This window comes from Motacilla alba, chromosome 2 (genome assembly GCF_015832195.1).
Source record: "Motacilla alba alba isolate MOTALB_02 chromosome 2, Motacilla_alba_V1.0_pri, whole genome shotgun sequence".
NCBI classification, from domain to species: domain Eukaryota; kingdom Metazoa; phylum Chordata; class Aves; order Passeriformes; family Motacillidae; genus Motacilla; species Motacilla alba.
This window is the reverse complement of record NC_052017.1, coordinates 110,313,891-110,327,094: the sequence shown is the minus strand read 5'-3', so window position 1 is coordinate 110,327,094 and position 13,204 is coordinate 110,313,891. Positions and strand designations below refer to the sequence as shown.

At 40.3% G+C, this 13,204-nt stretch overlaps 1 pseudogene; it reads right to left on the bottom strand.

The window, feature by feature from the left end:
• The window catches only part of LOC119696960, an 87,322-nt pseudogene that overhangs the window by 25,054 nt on the left and 49,064 nt on the right, over positions 1-13,204 (bottom strand).

Sequence of the window (13,204 nt, the reverse complement as noted above, 5' to 3'; positions counted from 1 at the left end):
GCTCCAAAGGGCATTTTTCCCTTTTTGTGCTGTTCCCATAAGATCATTTCATTGTTGCTGTTTCCATAAATTCCTGAAGCAATAGATGACCTTGTGCTAGAAAGGACCTGGGTCCTTTCTTTAAAGGACACCTGCTTTTCATGCTAAAGAAAATAAAAACAAGTTTCATATACGTCCCAAATAATCTTCTCAAACAGATGCTTAAAAAAAAAAAAATCATCTGACAAACAGCCAGAAACATCGCATGACACCAATTTGATACCATTTTTACCTTTTAATAGTTCCCTGGAACACCTCTGCACGTTCTGGCTTGGGCCTGCAAGCCTCTGGGAATCGGCCATGGCTTGTATTTGCAAGAAGTCAAGCCAAGGAGGCAATGTTTTCCTTCAGGTGGAGGGCTCTGACGCCAGGCTCCATGACGTACTGGCAGAGAACAATTCCAGGTTCAACCTGAAAGACACAAAGCAGCAGGCCAAAGGATTACTTAGTAAACAGGAAATGGCATACTGCACCATGTTAGCATTTGACGAGTTTATAATGTGTTAGTAAATTACTTCAAGATGGAAATCAATCTGCTTTATTTGCAAATGTAAAAAAAAATGTAATTACGCAATAAAAGTGCTTATCAAGCATTGCCTTGCTTTGTGTGAGATACGTGATAAACTCTACCATATGCATGACTTGGTCAGTCTAGGCAGGATGTCGCAAGACCCACTTATCAATTTGCATGACTTTTCATGGTAAAAAAATATTTTTAATCTGAGCTGAAATCCTCTGGAATTCTGGAGAATATCAAATAGATTAAAGTTAAGCGCTTTGGAGAAATTCGTGCTTACACTTATCATTGCAATAGGGTTCGTTTTTTGCAGCCGTAGCAGCTAGAAAAATTGCCCTTTTAAAGATAGTTCACAAATCATATACAGATTCTCCCAGTATTTTCTAATAATTTTCAGGTTCTGGGCAAAGTTTCAGGAAATATGAACATACAAAATTGAAAAACATGTGTACCCCCTATTTCTGACAGTTGGGTGAAATAGAAAATAAAGATACTTTCTGCAAAATTTAGGAATAATTTTTACGGAAGTATAGTAGGCCAGAATCTTAAAACTGAAATCAATTAACTGCTCTAGTTATAAGCTTGTTTCACAGTTTCTATTAAAAAAAAAAAAAAAAAAAAAAAGATTAATTATTCTGACTATCATCTAGACACACCATAAGCCAGAACCTCCTGGTCAGAAACAGGCTGACAAACCACAGACAGAGACAACTGGAGCTTACATTTGCCCACATCCTGTTTTACCGTGGTACCTTTCATCCCTGTGGTAAAAGTAACTCTTTCCATATGCTATTAATTATTGTCCTCCCTCCTGACAGACATGAATGTTGTTTTTTCAAGCCAGTTATTCTGATGGTTTGTTATATGACCACCTGCCTAAGCGTAAATGAGCTGAGAAGACAATGCACTTCATACATGGCACCTACAAAGCTGAGGTAAGTTTCTTCTTCTAAACTGGGGTGGATTTAAATGAATCCCAAAATAAATAGTTTTATGTGCATCAAAACACGTCATACCCCTCCCCAGTTATATGAAACAGACTTCAGGCAATATAAATTTGGAACATCATCTTATTACAGAGCCACATTTCAAGGGACCAAGAACACCAGTTTATGGAAAAAAATGAACCTCTCTGAACTGCATTTTGTTTCTGAGTTAAAATGAGAAGTCATTTACCTTGCAAATCAAAATGGCTGGGTGCAGAATTTTTAAATCCCCAAGAGATGTGTTTTTTCATTCTTAAATTGAGTTCTATCAATTAAGGAAGTACAAGTGGTAAAACTCAAAGGGAACCATAGATGCTGACAAGCTGCTGTCAGAATTGTGCCACTGTGGCTGCTTGTTGTGTAAAACACTCCACCAAAAGAATTTCACTGTTCTGAAATGAGTAGATTCCTGATCATCCTCTGCCTCTTTTCTATTTCCATAGGCCAGTTAAAAATCTATATTTGCCTGCCTTAAGCTTTGTCTAGGAATATGATAGACCTAGCACAGTGAACACAATGTGAAAGCATGACTAATGATAATAGCTACTTCCTGAATCACGTGAACTACGTACAAACTCCAAATGGTTTCTAAATAAGAGTAGCATGAATACTGTTTCATTCCAGCAATTTCTAGAGTGTATTTCTTAGCAGAGTGTAGACTTTCAGTCTTCACAACTTCACAGTTTTTCTCTGTTGCACGGAAAGCAAATATTCCACATTATTGCAGAAACCTATGAAATATCCTTCTGTTTCGTCAAATCAGCCACTTCTGAAAATGTGAGGGATATCTCATTATAGGGTTCTGTGATCTTGGTTTTGTCTGGGATTATGAAGTGTATGTATTGCCTACACTCACTATACCCCTTGCATTATCATCAGTGAGCTTTTGCAGAGGTGAGAACATACTAAGGACTTTGTGGATTCACTGCTCATCATCAGTGACATTTCTTTCATGAAGTCTTTTGTCTGTCGGTGTAAGGAATAACTTTGCTTTGGGGGTGTAGGAAATAAGCAGGCATAGATTTGTTTTATGAAAGACTGTTACAAGGCCAAGGCATCTTTTAAAAGAATTGGCTAAAGAAAGCTTTTACCAATATATCGTTTGTCAGGTAAACACCAAGCCAAACTATAGTTGTACCTGTAGGATCTTAAGAATCAGGGATTGCTCAAGTCAGAAGGGATCTCAGCAGTTCCCTGGACCAGCCTCCTGCTGAGGGTGGGCTCCACCATGAGCTCAAACAATGTGCATTTCTTCTGTCAGGTCTTAAAGATTTCCAAAGGAGGAAGCCTGTGCAACCACCTCGAGCAGCCTGTGCCACTACCCCACTGTCCTCATGGTGGGAAGGTATTTCCTCATACCCAGTATGAACATCTCATTTCAACTTGTGCCATTTTTCCTTGTCCACCATGCCCCGTTGTGGAGACCATGGTCCATGTCCCCAATGGACCCCCATAAGTATGGGGGTGGGGAGGAGGGGACACGCTGTCACGGGCCTCCAAAGCCACCTTGTCTCCAGGATGAACAAGCCCCAGTTGTGCAGCCTCATAGCATGAGTGGTCTAGCCCTGACCATTCCAGTTTGTCAACACCTGCAGTTCTGTTGAAAGCACACTCCACTGTCTCCTCCAAGTCGTTTATGGAACTGTTAATCATATCCAGTGATAGACTCTTGTATTTTCAGGGACTCCCATGGCAGGAAGGAATGATGCATCTGACTCCATGTTCTTAGAAGGCTAATTTATTATTTTATGATACTATATTATATTAAAGAATACGATACTAAAGAATACAGAAAGGATACTTACAGAAGGCTAGAAAGAAGAAGAATAATAAGAATTCGTGACTCTTTCCAGAGCCCCGACACCGCTTGGCCGTGATTGGCCATTAAGTCAAAACATTTCACATTAAACCAATGAAACAACCACCTGTTGGTAAACAATGTCCAAACACATTCCAAAGCAGCAAAACACAGGAGAAGCAAATCAGATAATTGTTGTTTTCTTTTTTTCTCTGAGGCTTCTCAGCTTCCCAGAAGCAAAATCCTGGGCAAGGGGATTTTTCCAGAAAATATGACGGTGACAATAGACCCTGCAGTACTCCCCTTGTTAGGCCTCCAGGCAGTGCATGTCCCACTAATCAGCACCCTCTAAGGCAAACCACCCCGCCAGCTATTTTACCATCTGGTTGCTCAGCCTCTAGACTGTAGACATTGGATACAAGCATATAGTGCAAAACAGTGTCAAAAACCTTGCTAACCTTCACAACCACAAGCTTGCCCAAATGCCTCCCAAAGGACACTTTGCTTTGTTCAGCTGGTGAGTGCCACTGCTGCTGCACGCTTGTGTTGATTCAACATAGGCCTTGGTTTTGAAATGCAATTTCAAGCAAGGACATTTCATTTACCATGCTGAAAATGCCTTTTTATGGAATAATGTAGGGCACTTACATTTGGATTTTATAAAGTAGGCCTGTCTTACTTTAATAAATTTACCTCAAAAAGAGACACAGAGCTGTAGCCACACTACAAAAATAGATCCAGTGTAAATTTTTATTTTATAGGACATGTGAGAACATTTTCTCCCAAAGCATAACTCACTCTAGTAGCATAATGTGTTAAAGTACTAAGGCTATTTCACCAAAGTTATGATATCCAAGTTTCAGGTTGCTTTCAAGACCACATCCGTGGGACTGGATATAACATGGAATGAAGACAATCTGCCTTATGATCTAACTAAAAAAGTCATTTGGTAAGAAGCCAGTATTCCTGAATGGCAAACTGTCTTGAAATGATTCATGAAAATGTAGTTCAGACCCTGTTGCTATTAAATCCAATGGAAGTTTTCCCACTGAAATAAATTGTTAAGGATCTAACCATAACAGATCTAATCATAACACGGAGGTTTCCTTAGACAACCTGCAGTACAAGAGAACTTTTCTTCAAATAGATTTATTCCATATTTTATGTAAGTTTCTAATGATTAAAAGGACTTAAAGGTGGGTGGGAGAGAAGCATAATCCTAATTCAAGCACATGACAAGGATTAAGGTGCACGAGAACACAGATAACTCTGCTTGCTTGGATTTATTCACAGAATTTCCTTCATCTGTTTTAGGCTGTTTCTCCCCATTTTTTTCTTTCTGCACTGAGAATGTTTACCCATTGACTCGCCACAGGCCATCCTGCTCAGGACAGCCCTAGGTTTTATTTGCACTTCTTGTAAACCACTGTTTTACTGCCCTGACTGACCACTGCATCTTGTATAAATAGTCCTCAGGAAGATGTTTTGGGGGTTGCTTAATACTTGTGGTTGTTTTTCGTCTGAGTATGGTCAGAAGTTTGAGCAATTAAGAGGACAGGCTCATTAGCAAAGGATGAGGATGTTAAAATTACTTACCTGTGTTATGAACATTGGCAAGTATTAGAGTTATTCTGTTCTAGTCTCCACTATTCATGCCTTTTCTGAGACTAGAAAGTTCTATTTTTTTAATACATTTAACTGTGCTGGAAAAACAGAATATTCATTCTAGTATTGAACAAGCCACACTGCTATGATGACCTGTAGCTGCTACTACATTATAAATAAAGTTTATTTATTTATATTAGCTTTCTTGCTGTCTATCACCTTTAAGGTTACCCCATTGTGAACAAACTCACAACATCACGGAAATTGTTTACATTTCAATACAGATTCTTTTTTTCCCTTGCCTTAAAAGTCATAAAAAATATTTCTACATACTTGTCACAGGCCCACCAATTTTCTTTTCAACAAGACATTTAGTGAAAACAAACTATGAAAAAGCTTATCCAAAAATTACATGCCAATATGGATCTCACTATATAACAGAATAGTACATATGTACTGCAAAAATGTTAATCATGTGCAGACGACTGAATTCAGTAGTTTTGCAAGTAAGTTGTGTGAAAAATAAAGGGTTTTCTAGCATGGTCATAGAATACCATTGAGATCAATAAAGGGAAACAGAAAAACCTATAATACCTCCTTACACTGGAAAAGAACACCACTTTAATTAAATTTAAAATTGATTTGCTCCACTCAGTGCTAGCCCATGAAATAGACACATTTAAGCTGATTTAAAGTTAAATTAAACCTATAAAATCTCTGTGTGCTTTGATGTAAGTGCATGCATGCTATGATGTGCTTTTGTTTAATTAGCTCTATTGAAAATCACTCTTCAGTGGAACTTTGCACGGCAGACCAGGCCTATGACTCCTTGCTGTCTCTATTTTGGCTGAACACTAAACTAAGTGAGAAATCCTTATGGTTAATTCAGGAGCCAGAAGTTTCGCAGCGTTCAGATTCCCTTCAGAATATCTACAAATATTTACATTGACTCAAAGACAACAAGCTTCCCAGCATCCCCTGATTATGGCACCCTCAATGTCTTTAAATGAGGGGACATTTAACTATTCAGGCTAAAGGCCTTTTGGTAGAACAGCACCTACTGTGAAATGTGTTGTTTGGGTTAGCTGAATGTCTCCCTGTCACTTATTTCCCAGAGAGGATTTGAAAGTTATATATGTTTAACAACTACTGTACACTAAAGAAAAATGGATTTCCACAAGGTCTCATAATCTGCTGGTAAATTGTCTCTGTCTAACGCTTGAAAAATTGCAGAACAAAAAAGAAACAAAGGTCAGAGATAAAAAGGTCTCTGTGTTTTGGAAAAGAGATGGACTGGGACAAGGAGGATGAGGGGTGGGAAAGATGGGGAAAATGTTGAATGTTTGGATATTTTCGTCCAAGAGTTTGCTTTTCTGTTCCTTTACCTTTTTTTCCTTCATTCGTATGAAGTTTTTCCCACCAGCACCATCAGTATAAAATACTGCTAAGTTAGAAGAACAGCAGCTTCTACCCACTTTGTATAGATGCAGTTGTTTATGCACGAGCATTTAGCTACAAATAAATGAATTAGGCTGTGCATGTGACCTTGGGACAAACAGGTGGAAGTGGATCCACATGCTTGAACTATATAAACTGCAACTTAACCACTACAGCCTCAGCTCACCACCTGCAAAGCCATAGGTAAAAATATAAAAGTCATAGTTCTTGACTAAGTTTTCACACTGCAAAATCCAAAATCAAATTACAAATTGTAATTAGCATCCTTCATTAGCCATGTCAGTATTTAGGGGACTACAGGCATCTAAATATTCAGAGCTATCGACAGTGCCTGCTCACTGTTTCCACCCAAACCTGAAGGCATCTAAACCCAGTTGGTGTTTTTGTCCAGAACTGGGCATTTCTCCATGTGATTAGTAGCAGGTGTGGAAATGTCTCATTTCCAGCAAGCAGCTGTCTGGCACACATCTGGTGTCACCAGCTCGGCAAGTCCAACAGAAGGTGCTGCACCGTGGCCACTGAAGAGTGGCATCCAGCAGACATGACCTGTAAAAGCCCACTTTTGGTAGAACCATCAGAGAATCCAAAATGGGTTCTCACCTCAGCTGTGGGGATTATGAACCCTGGGATCTCCAAGACGTGGAGGATGATGCAGCACCCAGGCTCCCAGGGGGCCAGGAGCAAACACACCCTCCTGCCAAGGCTGCTCAGGAGAGAAGGAGCCCTGCAAGTCGTGCAGAGCCAGCTCAAGAGAGAACATATATGAATGTGTGTAAGTGTCCACAGACAGAAGGATCCGATGTCAGATTAGCTATCTCAATGTCTAATGAGCCAACCCTAGAACACATTACTGATTATGACTGTATTAAGAATGACAATGATTCAGCTATCCTTGTGTTTTCCAAGTTATTATCTGAGCCTGTGGTAATCTTTTCCAAAAACAAAAGGGTTAAGCTTGTGTTAAATCCATCTGCCCTAGCATTATAACCAACCAGAGGCAAATAAAGTAATTTCTCAAAACGACACCAGTACAAGCTATGTAAATTGAAAGAAATATTTTAAACTTCCATAGGAATGGAGAAGAGAGAAGTGAGAGAAGCAAGTAAATTGAGCACTAAAGCAAGCCTCGTGAGCTTGCTTATAACCAAAGAAACAGGGAAATGTATCTTCTCTGGATGGAGCATTGCAGAGCAATTTCCAAGGGAAATTTGCAAAGTACTAAGCTGGCTTTTGCAGTTTGAATGCAAAGACATGATGAGTTTCTTGCAAACATATGCCAAGAAACCTAATCCAAACTGGAAAGAAGAGAGGAAATCTCCTATGAGACAGTTTTTATAAAAGTTTCATTCAGGGCCTCCACCCTCATGTACTGTACCAGCCACCTTAGTTTTTCCACTCTCCCTGGTCCAAGAAAGCACCGACTAGTATATTAAAAATTCTGGCTTTAAAATGATTGTTTAAAATATTTTAGTCAAAATGGGTATTGAGATTTAGGTCTAATAGATTACAAAACAAGTAAACTAAAGTAACACAGATGGAAAAAAAATAACAAATATTTCAAATTTCTCAATCCCTCTGAATATTAGACACTTTGTAGTGGAAAAGTGTAGTCAGGTTATTAAAACACAACATTAGTTACCTAGAGATACAGATTACACTCTGTTCCCAGTCCCGTAAATATAGGGGTTTGACATTTTTAACCAGAATTTCAAGCAAAAGCACTTCTCCTTCCAGCTGTACAATCAACTTCCTTGGGAAAGGCACTTAACCCCTCAACTTCAGCATTCCCTTTTCTAAAAAAACCATATCCCTCTTATAGCTCTTTCACATTAGGAACCATAAATAATTTTTCATTAAAATACTTTGAGCTACAAATTTCTACAAACTTTCATAATTTAAAATAAAATTCCTTTAACTAATCCCCCTGCCTTTTGCATATCATTCACATGCAGCATGTGTTTTTTCCTCAGTTATGACTTACAGCAAGGACCCCCTGCTACAAGTGCAGAATGTGTTAAAAATAGCACCCTGGATGCTGGTATTACTTTCTGGTCTTCTAGGAAATAGGTGGCTGTCTCTGCACCTGGCAGTTTATTTATAGTGAAATGTGGTCAATATATGCACCTTCAATTCTGGGAACAGATTTTTTTGTGTGTATGACTTGCTTTCTTTTTCTCCTTCCTTGTTTCTCCCCAACACTAGGATTCAGCTTCCTCAGGATTTTTCTGTCTAACAGGGCTTTTGTGTCCCATTCACCTACTGTTAGAACTCCATGTATTGAATGGCAGCAGCTAACAAAACTATGCTCATCTCTTTATGGCTTTTCATAAAACTACTCCATTCTTTTTATTTTTGCCTTACTTCTGCTGTCGCTCTGTGTACACACAGTGTACTCGCAATTGTGTGAGATAGCATTTAACACCTTCACAAAACTGATATAAAACAGGTATTTCATTTCTCATGCTGAAATTAATTGAAGTATTTTGTGCCATCTGTTTCTTCTTTTTTAATAAATAAGTCTTTTCATCATGGCAACCATTATGACAACCTACCAATATTTATGAGGACATAGCAACACACATAGGAACAGAAGAAGTGACATATGAACAACAAAGAGACTCTGTTTCAGCTTAAGGTGAGCTTGGAAGGAGTCCCTGGTGCCAGAATGAAGATGATATCCTTACATGCAAGTCAGGAACGCTGAGGTGAACTATTACGTCAATGGATGTCTGTATTCCCACATCCAGCAAAGACCCCCAGGGGATTCCAGCCTGCCTCAAATCAGACCCACCATTTCTTAAAGGAGATCAAAGGGTTGTTCAATGACATCTTCATGAGATCAGCCGCACAGCTGGCTTTCTGGTGAGGTTGGCTGGCTTTAATTGGAAACTGTCAGTATCTGCCAAATGGTGGCCAGACACCAGAACAGACTTTCCAATTAGTGGAATACCCCATTTGATGGCTGGATGTGATTTTCCTGTGTGTGTGTATGTGCATGCTCCACCTGCGTGCTACCACATCTGAAGGCTGCGGTGATGCCCTTGCCGGGAGCCTGTCGTCCCAGGTGAACCAAAAGGGAGTCAGGCAGTCTCCTCCTCACTGGGCCAGCAGAAGCCGTTTCAGATTTCCCACAGCTGAAAATCACTGTGTGCAGGTTTTACGTAAGGGCCTGTTGGAGCCGGAGCGGCTCCCTTGCTGCCCACCAGTGAGCTGTGAAACACAGGTTATTAGTTCCAGATGCTGCTTCAGCGCCTTTCCTTCTGCAGAAAGTGTGCAGAAGTCACTTCTTTTGGTTTCTGAGGACTCCCCAGAAATAGAAAACACCACCAAAAGTCACTGTGGATTTGTTATCCCTCTCTCAACATCAGGCAGAAAGTCTTGTCCATGAGCCAAAAGGGATCTGTGTTACACTCACTACGGACCTTACAGCCAATTCACAATGGACCTCACAGCAAGAGCCAGAGCCTCATATTAAGTACCAATGCATTGTCACTGCATGTCTAATACATGCAGCAGGTGTGCCAGCTCCATGACAGTCCCATTCACACTCTAACAGGAGCCCTGTTTCAGACAGAAAAGAGAAGCGCCTTGTGACAGAAACCAGAGGAACACTCAGCTGCTTCAAAATTCCCTACACTTGATCTATGTCTTCATGCCTCCAAACTTTCACCCTGAGGTTTTAAAGAACTGCCTCAAACCTTTCAAACTTCCTATAGGTTTGTTTCTCTCAAAAATCTCTCTACAGAAAGTCACTTTTCTTATCACTTCTTAATTATAATAGAGGCAAATACTGTAGATGCATCTTTTTGCCAATTTATGGTACAACATTCTCTTGTAAATTCAAACCATTTTCTTCTTACCACACTGATCATAATCAATACATAATTTAGCAGAACTCACCATTTACATTTTGCATATTTGGGGGTAAAAAGGAATCCAGCTTTAATTGTTCATGAGAAAAAATAGGCCAATAGAGAAGCTGTGCCTGCAGTTTTCAGACGTATCAGAAAATATAACTTCTTAAAGCCTGAAAACATTCCAGTGTTAAAACATTTTAGGCTCATGGAAAGGTAATTGTGAAAATATATAGGCCCTGTGTAAACATTAAAGTATTTACGAGGTCCTTCAAGGATTTCAATCTGACGGATTGTTGGCTCGTCTTCACTATCCCTGTATTTGTAACTTCTATTGTATATCCTTGGTTATGAGGACTGCAGCAACTACCAGTGCACTTCCAAGGGCAGTAGGTCAGCAGTGTGCTCTAACTCAGCCTCCAGCCCTTCCAATCAAATCCCTCTAGCCCTTCCAATCCCTGACCTCAGCCAGCTCCACGCTTGCTCCTCACCCACAATTCTGTGGAAGCCTGCAGCTCCAAACCTGGAGAGCACAGTGCCAGCTCTCATCCTGGACATTTCAGGAAAGGGAATGGCTAAGACTGGAAAAGGTTTATTTTAGATTAGAGGAAGAGTTATATCTGTTGGTATTTACTCTAGCATGGGAAAGGCAATTTGTTTCATTTGTTCAGAGTCTGCTCTAAAAATAAACAGTAATGCAACTGGAATCTTGGGCTTCTTTTTATGGTTTCACCAATCTAAATAGATACAATCATTTTGATTCAGGTACTGCCTTCAGGCAGTAGCTTCATTAAATAGTCAAAATGAGGCCAGGTGAAAAATAGTCTTCTAGAGTTCACAAGAAATTTTGCCTTTACGTAAGGCCTTTTGTTTAAGAAATTGACAATACTTGGCAAAGTCAATGGACACTGAAAGCCACATGAGACATGGAGGCATTGTTTTCCCCTCTGTAACTGAGAATTTTGAAAAATGAATTGGTTTGGCCAAAGTAACATGAGAAAATGGGGCAAGCCTGAAAGCAGAACTTCTTCTGCTTCCCTCCATATAGCCTTCCTCTCCCTGTCTCCTTTGAATAGTCACATAATACGATTAAACTGTTTGCATGTGACTTTTTTCCCTAATGGATTCGGACACTGAGATCACTTCATGAAAAATTTGAAATGTGGGGTGAAATTTAACAGTAGAAAACAGTGTCTCCGTTCTCTGAGGATTAAAGCTGAAAAGGCCCATTAGTTCATCTTTTTAGCTCATTCAGTGTCCCTGAACTTTTGGTATTTTTCCAAAACTCCCATAAAGAGAGAAAATCAGGTCTCCTGAAAACTACAGAGGTAAGTAGCCTTGTTTACCATCACCTGTCAGAAATGCATGCATCCATAACATAAATATTTGGGTTAATATACACCAGTAACTCTGCCCAGCTGGAAGTTTGCCTTCCATTCATGTTCAGATTAACCTTCTTCACACATATTCATGTGCATCAACTCCTCACTTTGTTTTGTTGCTTTTAGGAGCAGTTCTGGAAAACCTGGTGTCTTGGTTTGGAAAGACAGGCGTCTGCTAAGGAAGGCAGGAGCCTACCCTGAAATGGAAAAATGTAAACCCCTTCCTTCTGAATTGTTATAAATTTGAAATTAAGGGGAGCTCTCAGGCAAAAAAAATATGGGAGCAGGAATAACAGTTCTTTATTAGGGAAGAAAATAAAAAGATAAAATAAACAATGCAGTAAACTAAAACAACACTGACAGAGTCAGAACACAACCTGACACACTGTTGGTCAGGGGGCTGGTAGCAGTCCAATTGGAATTGTGGCTTGCAGTCCTCCTGGAGTGTCAGGTGTGGTTCTGTTAGAGCAGTGATCCTGTAGAAAGGGTGTACTCTTCCTCCGAAGATCCAGTGGAAGAGGCAGCTGTTCCTCTGGGAATATCCAGGGGAGAAATACGTGCTGGTGTTCCAGAGTCTCCAGATTATATCCAGGTAGGAATGCTTGGCTCCTCCCTCTGGGCAGAGTATCTCCCAGTGGGATGCTATAGTTGTTATCAGTCATGCAGTGACATTCAATAGCCCATTATCAGCAGATATCTCCCCAGAGGGAGGATTGGGTGTGGTAGAGATAAGGAAAATTGCCCACTTAACAGAAGACAACTGCCATACAGATCGCAAATAGAATACAATTTGCTTGGCAATCCAGGACACCTGGAAAGCTGGTGTACAGTGAAGCAAGCTGGCATCAGCCCCTGGCCAGGTTAAGAGGATCATGAAGGGAGACATGCTGGACCATCCCACAGAGAGCTGCTGTAGGTACAGGATGGAGCAAGGAATCCTTTCACCCATCCCACATGGGCACCACCAACTGCATCCCACTGAAACCAAGGCAAGGCTGCACTTCTGCTCTTCCTTGTACATAAAGCAGCACCTGGTTCTGCCATAGTATTTTTGTCAGGGGCTCAATTCTACTGTTTATGGCTCATACAGTTGCTTTTCGGGTAATGGGATCACACCAAACTCAAAACCTAGCACAGGAGAATAGGCAAAAAAAAGGAATAAAAATGGTTCTTTGTCATGTTTCCTTAAACCTGACATAGGCTTAAAGCCCAAACCTAATTTTAACAAATCTCACTCACATCTCAACACATTCTCTCCATCTTTTCTCTGGTAGCCAGGATTCTCCCGAGGCAAAACATAGCCTTGTTACAGCAGCTCCCTTTTTCCTTTGTGCAGCCAGAAAAGGATCCAGCTTCCCCCACAAACACTCTAGAAAAGATGGGCTGGATGCACGCTGATGCAAAAACTTTGCCAAGTCCACCACCTAATGACGTCTGTCAGTAAGAAAGCACCAAGCAGTCATAAAACACACATCTTCTCAGAGAGGCAAGACAGGATGCAGCACATGTTGCACCATGTTGGCAAGCTGTCTTTTGAGTGAATACTTATGTCAGCAGGACGAGAA